The sequence below is a fragment of the Elephantulus edwardii genome, unplaced genomic scaffold (genome assembly GCF_000299155.1).
Source record: "Elephantulus edwardii isolate Elephantulus edwardi_28Jun2011 unplaced genomic scaffold, EleEdw1.0 scaffold00156, whole genome shotgun sequence".
Classification (NCBI taxonomy): Eukaryota; Metazoa; Chordata; class Mammalia; order Macroscelidea; family Macroscelididae; genus Elephantulus; species Elephantulus edwardii.
The window spans coordinates 3010770-3022113 of NW_006399906.1; the positions used below are offsets into that span (position 1 = coordinate 3010770).

Below are 11344 nucleotides of genomic sequence, written 5' to 3' on the forward strand. Positions count from 1 at the left end.
GTTAAGCATGTATGGTTCAATTAAAAAATAAAAAATCGGGCTCTCCGGGAAATATGTTGATGTAGCCGCAGCTGCATCCCTGAGACGTGATGGTGAATGTTGGAGTAAATGGATGTGACCACACTGGATGCCCGGTCACCAGCACTGCATTTAACTCTGACAAAATGGATGTAATTGCCATCAATGACCCCTTCATTGATCTCAACTACATATGTTCCAGTATGATTCCACCCATGGCAAGTTCAATGGCACTGTCAAGGCTGAGAATGGGAAGCTGGTCATCAGTTGGAAAGCTATAACTTTTTTCTAGGAGTGAGATCCCACCAACATCAAGGGGGTGATGCTGTACTGAGTATGTTGTAGAGTCCACTGGTGTCTTCACAACTTTGAAGAATGTTGCCACTAGCTTGAAGGGTGGTGTTAAATGGGTAATCATCTCTGTTTCTTCTGCCAGTGCCCCCATGTTTGTGATGGGTGTGAACAATGAAAAGTATGACAACTCTCTCAAGATTGTTAGCAATGACTCCTGAACCACCAACTGCTTGACCTCTCCAGGCAAGGTCATCCATGACAACTTTGGAATTATAGAGGGACTCGTCCATGCCATCACTGCCACCCAGAAGGCTGTGGATGGCCCCGCTGGAAAGTCGTGGTGTGATGGCCATGGAGCTGCCCAGAACATCATCTCTGCATCTGCTTGTGCTGCCAAAGCCGTGGGCAAGGTAATTCCTGAGCTGAATGGGAAACTTACTGCCATGGCTTTCTGCATCTCCATGCCCAGTGTGTCGGTTTTGGATCTGACCGCCATCTGGACAAAGCTGCCAAATATGATAACATCAAGAAAGTAGTAAAGTAGGCATCCGAAGGGCCTCTCTAGGGCATCCTGAGATACACTGAAGATGAGGTTGTCTCCTCTGACTTTAAAAGTGACACTCACTCTTCTACCTTTGAGCTGGGGCTGGCACTACCCTAAAAAATGCATTTCCTGGTATGACAATGAATTTGGCTACAGTAACTGGGTGGTCAATCAGATGGTTTACATGGCCTCCAAAGAGTAAGAACCCCTTGAATCACCACCCCAGCAATAGCACTAGAGGAGAGAGAGAGACAGAGAGACCCTCAGTTGCTGGGGAGTCTTCACCTCAATCTGGTGACTCCATAAACAGAGAATCTCACATCTTTAATACAGTTTCCCTCCATTCCCCCTAAAAAAGGAGGAAGTGCTTGAAGAGTTCACCTTGTCATGTACCATCAATAATACACGGTTCTCAATGAAAAAGAGAGAGAGAGAATATCAATGTAATTCACCACATTGTTGCTGTTATGTGCCTTTGAGTCATTTGCGACTCATAGCAACCCTATGGAAAAGAGCCCTAAATGCTATTCTATCCTGTGCCAACCTCACTGTCTCAAACACATTCATTCCCACCACTCCACTCACAGAATCGATCCATCTCATTGAGGATCTTCCTCTCCTGCGCCGTCCCTCCACTCTCCCAAACATGATGTCCCTCTCCAAGGACCAGTCCGTCCTTGCAACATGCCCAAAGTATGTCATACGAAGCTTCAGAATCCTTGACTCCAGGGAACATTCTGGCTTCACCCTCTCCAGGACAAACCTGTTTGTTTTCCTAGCAGTCCACAGTATTTTCAACACTCTTCTCCAGCACCACAACTCAAAGGCTTCAATTCTCTTTCTATCATCCCTAGTCACTGTCCAACTCTCTGATGCATAGCATGTAATTGCAAAGACTATAGTCTGGATCAGGCGCACCTTAGTCTCCAGCCTGAAGTTGTTGCACTTCAGTACTCTTGAGAGGTCCCTCACAGCTGACTTTCCCAATGCAATTAATCGTTAACAAAATAAATACCAAGAACTATATGACCCTGGAAACTGATGCAGAAAAGACATTTTTAAAAATCCAACATCTGTCATGATTAAGACATTCAGCAAAATTGGAATAGAAGGGAATTTCCTCAACATAGTGAAAAGTATATACTGCAAAACCAAGAGCCAATATCCTTTTCAATGGAGAAAGACTAAAAGAATTTTCTTTGCAAGCTGCTCTGAAGGACTTGGTAAAAAAAACAAAGCCCCAGGAACTGATGGCACAACAATTGACATATTTCAACAAGCAGCTGCTGCCCTGAATGTGCTCACTAAGTTGTGCCAAGAAATCTGGAGCACAACCACCTGGCCAACTGACTGGAAGAGATCCATATTTGTTTCCATTCCAAAAAAAGTTGACCCAACAGAGTGTGGAAATTATTGAACAATATCACTAATATTACACACAAGCAAACAAACAAAAAAAGACTAGAACAGTACATTGACAGTGAACTGCCAGAAATACAAGCTGAGTTTAGAAGACGCAATGGCACTAGAAACATTATTGCCAATGTCAGAGAGATCTTTGCAAAAAACAAAGAGTACCAGAGGAATGTCAATTTGTGTTTCATTGACTATGCAGAGGCATTTGACTTTTTGGATCACAACAAATTGTGGCTAACCTTGAGAGATTGGGAATCGAGAACACATAATCATGCTTATGTGAAATCTATACTCTGTCAAGGAGGGAGCACTCAGAACAGAGCAAGGAAACACTGCATGGTTCAAAATCAGGAAAACAGTGCTTCAGGGATGCATCCTATCTCCATAACTTTTCAATGTTTATGCAGAACAGATCATTTGGGAGGCCAGGCTTTAGGAGGAGAAATGTGATATCAGGATTGGTGGAAGATTTATCAACAATCTGTATTATGTAGATGACACAACCTTGCTTGCTGAAACTGAGGTGGACCCAAAGAGCTTGCTACAGAAAGAAGGTCTGTAAGACTGTAGTCTTCAACATGGATTGAAACTCAACATCATGAAGGCAAAGGTTTTCACCACTGATCCACTGTCCATGGCAGCACCATGATAGATGAAGAAGAGATTTATGTTGTTAACATTAATAGCTTGCTTAACTCCACAATCAACACTCTTGTCACCAGCAGTCAGGGAATCAAAAGCACAGAGAAAATGTGCTATCATGGACCTCTCCAGAGTACTGAGAAGTAACAATGATCTCAGTCTAGAAACTAAAGTGTGCTTGTTCTAGTCCATGTATTCCCAGTTACTTGATATGCATCAGAGAGCTGGATAATGACTAAGGATGACAGAAGAAGAATTGATGGCTTTGAGTTGTGGTGCTGGAGAAGAGACTTGAACAAACCATGGACCACCAAGAGAGGAATAGGTCTGTCTTGAGAGGGTGAAACCAAGTTTCTCCATGGAGGCTAGGATTTTGAACCTCTCTCTCCCATGCTTTGGATATGTGGCCAGGAGGGACTGATCCTTGGAGGAAATCATGTTGGAAGGGTGGAGGGACAGTCTGGAGTTGAAGACCCTGAATAAGATGGATTAATACAGTATCTGGCATAATGGTAGTAGGTGTGCTGGGTCAATAAGACTGGCTCAGAATAGGATAGGCTTCAGAGCTGTTGTACACAAGGTCACTATGAATTACAGGAGACTCAATGGCACATAACAACATTAAGCATAACAATTACTTCTAATGCATCTGGAAGTAGTACAGTGAATGATAAATGATAAAGAAAAATTTATTTCTTTGAATTGTAGTATCAAAGAAGAATATATAACATGCCATGGATTGCCAAAAACACAAACAAATATGCCTTGCAGGAAATGCAACCAGGCTGCTCCATGGAGGCAAGGATGGTGATATTTCCAGCATATTGTTAGGAGGGGCCAGTCCTTGGAAAAAGACCTCATGGTTGGAGAAGTGGATTGTCAGTTTAAGAGAGGAAGATTCTCAACAAGATAGTCTGAAAGAGTGACTGTAAGATTGGCCCAAGTAAATGAAGGAAGATATCATCCAATAAATTATACAAAGAATCACTTGGATGCTTAAAAATTGCATTCTCTTATTAAGAAAAGTTCTCAACTCTTCATCATGTTGTGATGAGAAAACATTTCAAAAGATAAATTATTATCTGCTATTTTCGGTTTCATATTTTACAAAAGCTCCATAGGGATTTGAGGTAGTAACCCTTCCACTCCAGCTGTTAGGATCCATCTTCAGTTCTTCAGGGAAATGAAGGACAACAGACTTCCATATGATTTACAGACTTGTATAAGCAATAGCGTGGAAGGAGGAGTGGCGTCCACTTTCATAATAGCTTGCCTCCGGAAACCCTATGAACTTGGAGAGAGGATGAAAGGCACCCAAGCGTCAAGGACTCTCCTTCATAGTGTCGCTATGAGTGGCCTGCCACTTGACGGCACTTAACAACAACAACAACAACATAAGCAATAGAGGGTCATGAATCAACAACAATAAATCGTTTTACAAAAAGCTCTATTGTCATAGTGGGATGAGCCTTGAGCTGCTAACCAAAAGGTCAGTAGTTCAAACCAGCAATCACTTTGCAACAGAAATATGAGATAGTTTGCTCCTGTAATTACAACAGAAATATGAGATAGTTAACTCCTATAAAGGTTTATAGCCTCAGAAACACTATAGGACAAATTAGAGTGGAGACTAGGGTATGGCTGTTGTTCAAAATAGGGTGTGAGCTGATCTGATTTGGCCTCATATTAAAAAGGCTTTTGGCTCCCAGTTTGGGGCTATTTCCAGGATGAGAAGATGAGCAGAATGGCTGGATTCTACAAGAGTGTGTTTTCTGGTTTGGGGTGGAGACTAGGGTTGTTCACAATATGATATGAGCTGATTGGATTTGGCCTCTTACTTAAAAAGACTTTTGGGCCCTCAGGCCTGTGGCCCTCTGGCCTGTTTTTTTGTGGATCTCCTGAATAAAACAAGCTTGGAAGCAGGAGTGGTATCCACTAAAAAAAAAATCTTGCCTCTGGAAACTCTATGAACTTGGAGTAAATATGAAAGTTTTGTATTTAATACTTTCATTCATAGGATCACTATGGGTCATCTATGACTCTACAGCACTTAACAACAACAACTCTATAGCAATAGATTTTTTTTTTTACAAAGGTAGTTCAGCCTTCAACTCTCTTCTTTCTTAAGGGGTTTAAGAGGGGCAGCTGCATCTGACTTCTACTACCCCCAAAGAGCAGCAGTTCTCATCCTTAACATCTGCAACACAAAACCAGTTCCTATGAGGTCTTACATGTTATCACATTCTTGTATCTACTGTCACAAATTCTAACATCAATTGTCCCTCCCAGGGTTCTAGCTGCTCTGCTACTGCTTCTCCTAATCTATTGCAATGGCAATGAAAAAATTTTATGGATTATATTCATGATTGCAGGATTTATTAAGGACATTAACAGATTGTAATTAGTATATGATTGTTAAGTTAGGACAATTTCACAATCATGCTGTGCTTGTAGGCCCTTTGGCCTTCAGCTTCATGGATTTAGACAGCTGATATAAAATACTCTGAATCCTGTCAATTGCAGCATCTTCTCTCAGTCATTCAACAAGCTTGGGTGAAGGCCCTTGATTTGGCTCTGGCTCTGTGGGGCAGTAGTCTTGGGTCTACTCTGTCTCAATTTGATTTCTGGCTCTTTGTTGTTGTTGTTCCTTCTTCTGTTCCTGCTGTTACAGCTGCTATCTAACTAGTGTTAGGACTCTATGGCCCAATTGGACTTGACCTTCCAATTCTTTCTTGCTAGTACCAAATCTTCTTTATCAAAACTTGTTCAGTTTAAGCCTGGTAAGATGGCAAGACTGATAAATCCCATCTTTAGCTGTTTAAACTCCTTGTTTGCACGTTCCCACTCAAAAGGTACTATTCAACTCATTCTCATAATTAGCATAGCCTCATCAGTCATGCAGTGAGAGCCAAAACCAACGGACTAGGAAAGCCAGCAGTCTTGAAAAATCAGCCCACTGCACTGCATGGTGAACGTTAATATTAGGTCAAAACCAGAAGTTGTCTGAAAGGAACTGCCACAAAGGTTGAGTTCCCTAAGAAAATGATACTAAGTAAGTACCTTTGAAGATAACTAAAGGAGATAGAAATTGCTTGCTTCACATTTAGGAAAACATTTAGAGATTCATGATATAGAGATTCAGCATGTCCCCTGAGGCAATGCCCCAAAGGATAGAAGGGTAAAGCAGCAAAGGTGTTAGGGTGTGTAGAGAAAGTGGGAACTAGATCACTTAGCAGAGACCGCATATGCCACTGCGCCTTAAAGCAACAGGGAGATACAGAGGATATAGTAGAAGTAAATACCTTCTCAGTAAATAAGAATCTTTGATAAAGAAATAAAAACACAGCCCAAGTATTAGTAAATAAGAATTTTTCTTTACACTGAAACACATACTGGAGATATAGTACCTTTCCCTAGATATATCAGAGAGCTTTCCAAAGTCTTCCATGATCTTGGAATGAGAGAAGCGCCTTCCTACCAGGTTGGCAAGACACGTGTTTAGGGTAAGATTTCATTTCTAGCGAGGTTTATACCCTCTACTCAGCATCTAAGTTCCTACAAAATTCAAATATATTTATTCATATACAAGTAAAAAATATGTTGTGTGGTTATTACATGTCTAATATGCCATCTGGGGACATAAAACAAGAGAAGAGATTTTTCTTTTCAAATAATAATGGGAGAGAAAGGCAAATGCCTGCCTATCCCTTCTTAGGATAGCCTTTCCATGACTGTTCTGATAGAGGTTAAATATCCTTAAACACATTTCAGAAGTCTTTGCTAAGAAGAAGCAGTTTTTACATTTACTCAAATCATTAATTAATTTCCACCTAGCCATCCTAATCTCACTTCTGTGAATATCAGCCTGCTTACTGCAGACCACTGATCACACTCTCTTCTAAACTTTTATGTCTCTTCTTTTCTGTGCCGCTTCTGAAGCATGGGCCAAATATAGTCTTATATGAGAATATATCTGTTAGTCTACTCTAAGTGTGCTCTATTGTGCACAGGTTTTTTGAAGGTGAGTTCTTTCAAAAGTGGATGGCCAATCCTTCTTCCCAATAACTAAATCAGCAGTACTATATTTAATAGATATCTGTTGGTAAGAAGCTGCACTACAATCCTAAAGGCACGCAGTTTGAATCCACCAACTGTTCCATGGGAGAAAGATGTACAAACTCCTCCCATGCGATTTACTGCCTCTGAAAACCCACTGGAGGATCAACTTTGGGTTGGTTCTGACTCAGTGGTACACAACAACAAATAACAACAACATATTCAATGCTAAGGAACCTTGCTGGCTGGGTTTATAATGTGTTGAGTCACTAACTACAAAGTCTGTGGTTGGAATTCAGAAGGTGCTTGATGGGAGAAAGATGAGAGAAGTGTCTTCCTGTAAAGCCTCAAAACCCCAATGGAGATTCAATGTAAGTTGTAATTGATTCTCCAGCAATGGGTAGAGTTATATTTAACAAAAGTCACTTAGTGTGAGAAGGATCTCAATCAGAGAACACTATTTTGCATAGTTCTGGCAGAGGAGTGAGAATTAAGTTCAGGGATGGGAGAAACTGGTAGAGCTGGAGTTAGAAAGAAGGAACATATATTCTCAATAAAAAACATTTCTGGGCACTATGGAAGAACTCTGGTGGCCTAGTGTGGGAAGGAGCTGTGCTGCCAACCCAAAGGCATGTGGTTCAAATCCACTCACTTTTTTGCAGGAAAAAAGATGGGCAATCTCCTCTTGTGTAATTTATTGCCTTAAAAAACCCTCTGGAGAGTCAGCTATAGTTCTGACTCAATGGTACATAACAACAACGACATCACAGAGTACACAAATTGCCAAGCTATATAAAATAGTCTTTATCAAGACTATTGAATTAGCATGGTTCACAACAGATCAACTTTTCTCTTTGTAATATTGGTGGCACTATTTATTGGTATTAATTCTGACTTAGAATATCCACGTGTGCACTATAGAATTGCTTCATAGAATTTTCAAGGCCAAGACCTTTTGAAAGCATGTTACCAGTGTTGTCTTTCAAAGAACCTCCCGGTAAGTTTGAATTAACAAACTTTTGAACTAGCCAAGGACTTTATACAAGCCAACAAATGTCTCTTGAGCTCCTATTATATGCTAAGAGCTCTTCATAAACTATGCTTCCATGGATAAAGCAAAGATTCCTTTTCTCAGTGATTTATAGTTTACTGGAGGATAAAAACACATATGATAAACAACAAGTATCATCCACAAATATGAAAATTAGAAAGTGCAAAGTTCTACAGAACAAGAGTAGAAAAATGAGTGAGTGTTCGTAGAAGTTGTCTTCTTGTATAAAGGGCTGGTACAGTTCTTGACATTCCAGAAATGAAGGCCAACCTAGAATAAATCCTCAACAGCAGATAAATTTTTTTTCAGAACAGAATCATAGCTGACTCTCCCTCCATTGGGTCTCAGAGATCATTTGGGAGGAGATTGTCCAGCTTTCTCCTGAGAAGTTGCTAATGAATTTGGGTCACCAGAGAGGCAAGGCTTTTGATTTAGAGGCACAACTCCCTGTGGATCAAGATTCTAGATCTCCCTTTAAAAAAATAGAATTAAAAACTAGACTAAAGGTATCACATGCATTGACAGAACATTTTAAGTCCTTTCCAAAGTGCAATATTGTCAGTGATAGGATAATGTCCACACACTTATGCTTGAGCTCACTGCCATTCAGTTGGACTTTCTCATTAGGGTCTTTTCCTGAGCTGTCCCTCCACCCTTCCAAGCATGATGTCCTTCTCCAAGGGTTGGGCCCTCCTGGTCACATTTCCAAAGTATATAAGATGGGGCTTCAAAATCCTAGCATCCAAGGAGAAACTTGGTTTCACTCTCTCAAAGACAGACCTATTTGCTTTCCTGGTGGTCCAAGGTATGTATATTCAAGACTCTTCACCAACACCACAACTCATCAATTCTTCTCTCATCCTTAGTCATTATCCAGCTCTCTGATGCATAGCAAGTAATTACAAAGACCATGGACTGGATCAGGTGCACCTTAGTCTCTAGACTGATATCATTGGTTATCAGTACCCTGGAAAGTTCCATAACAGGAAAAATATCTAATGTAAATTCATCTTTTGATTTCCTGGCTGCTGGTGCCAAGAGTGTTGATTGTGGAGCTGAGCAAGCTGTAATTATTAACAACTTCTATCTCTTCTCTATCCATCATGGTGTTGTCAATAGGCCCAGTGGTCAGAATTGTCTTCTTGATGTTGAGTTTTAATCCACCTATATAGTCACCATTTATGTTTTTAAAGAAGTATTTGCCATGAAAAAAATCATTTCTTGTACAAAATTCTATTGTATTATCTTCAACCTCACTTCAGTCACCAAGACCATATTTTCCAACTACTAGTCTTTCTTTGCTTCTGACGTTTATATTAAAGACGTAAATTATGAGTAATGTATCTTGATTCCATGGCTGATCAATTTCAGGCTACATTAACTGGCAGAAATCCTCAATTTCTTAACTTCAATTTGTGTGGTTGGTGTGTATATCTGAATAAGTATATATGAATAGTTTTACTAACAAGAATTGCTTTTATCTGTAGGGATCGTATCCTATCCCTCACAGCACTGTACTTCTGCATGAATCTTGAAATGTTCTTTTTTTAAAAAAAATCTTATTAATACAGTAATTATTTATCTTCTCTCAGTCAAACCCAAAGCCAATCACTTTCCCCAGGCTGCCTGGGGAGATACAGGGAAAGAAGCTTAGAGGATAGAGGACTCACAGAGGGAAGAAAACCAAGAAACTATGCGATATGAATATGGCTCCTTCACACAGCAAAGCGGTTCAGAAAGACCACCATCAGGCAGAAGAGCCCCATGACCACTGAGAGGGCAAAGCCCAGAATGACATAGGAGAAGAACTGCTACTTCAGAGGATTCCTGGCATAATCAATGATGAGGGTCTCATATACAGTCCCAATCCCAGCTCTAGAGTCATACACTCCAACTGTGGCAGCCTCAGCCCCAGTAAACTTGTCTGCTGTGTCAATATCCCTTGAGATGGTGCTGGTTTGGAAGCTGCAATAAATGAAATCGGGGAAGGTGGGGCTGTCAAGCAGCTGATGCTTTCATCTGTCAATATCTCTGGTTGTTTCTGGTTGTTGTAGCATCACTGCAGGTGAAAAGTACTCCTGAAGAGGAAAGGGGTGGAGACAAACAGTGAAGGCATACTTTTTCAAGTGATGACAGGCTTTGGTAGGAAAGCTGCTCTTAGTGCAGAGACAACCTGAAATGTTATTTTCTCCAGCAATCTTTTCCAAGAAATATGGAAGATGGTTACCTGGAAAACTAACAAGAAGATATTCATATTTATTCCCATCCCCCCGAAAGGTGATATAGCAGAATATGGAAAATTATAGGATAATATTAATATCACATGCAAGTAAAATCATGTTGAAGATTATTTAAAAATTTCTGGAGCAGTACATCAACAGGGAACTGACAGACGTTTAAGCTGAATTTAGAAGAGGCCATGATAAAAAATATATCGTTTCTGATGTCAAATGGATCTTGGCTAAAAGAAGATAATAGCAGAAGGATGTTTACTTGTGTTTTATTGACTAGGCAAAGACATTTTACTGTGTGGATCATTGAAAATTATTAATAACATTCAAAAGTGTGAGAGTCCCAGAACATTTAGTTGTACTCATGTGAAATATTTAAACAGACTAAGAAGCTGTTATTTGAACAGAGCAAAGGAACATTGCATGGCTAACAAGTCAGAGAAGGTGTGCTCAGGGTTGCATAACTTTTCTCCATACCTATTCAATGCATACTGAGTAAATCATTCCAGAAGCTAAACTATATGAAGAAGAATATGGCATCAGGATCAGAGAAAGACTCATCAAAAACCTCCATGGTGAAGATAACACAAACTTGTTTGCAGAAAGTGAAGAAGATTTGAAGCACTTACTAGAGAAGATCAAAAACAACAGTCTTTGATATGGGTTATACCACAATATCAATTAAAAGACAACAACCTCCCTATTGGACCAATAGGCAACACCATGATAGATAGAGAAAAGATTGAAGTTGTGGAAAATTTCATTCTACTTGGATCTACAATCAGCAGCAGCAGTCAAGAAATCTAAAGATGTATTGTATTGGGGAAATCTGCTGTCAAGGAGTTATCCAAGAGTCTAAAGGGCAAGCAGATCAGTTTAAAAATTAACTAAGATGAACCAGATCCAAGAAATTATCTTTTCCATTATTTTCTATGTATTTGAAAGCTGGATAAGGAAATGAAAACCAAAAGACTGAAGAAGAATTGTGGTGTTGATGAAGAATAATGAATATCTTATGGACTTCCAAAAGAACAAATCTGTCTTGAAGGAAGTACAACTAGAGTCATCTTTGTTATTACTGTTATATGCTAT

General features: G+C 39.9%; 1 pseudogene; it reads left to right on the forward strand.

Annotated features, from left to right (window-relative positions):
* Positions 1-211: 211 nt before the first annotated feature.
* LOC102871670 lies at positions 212-1058 on the forward strand (annotated as a pseudogene).
* The last annotated feature ends 10286 nt before the right edge of the window (positions 1059-11344 follow it).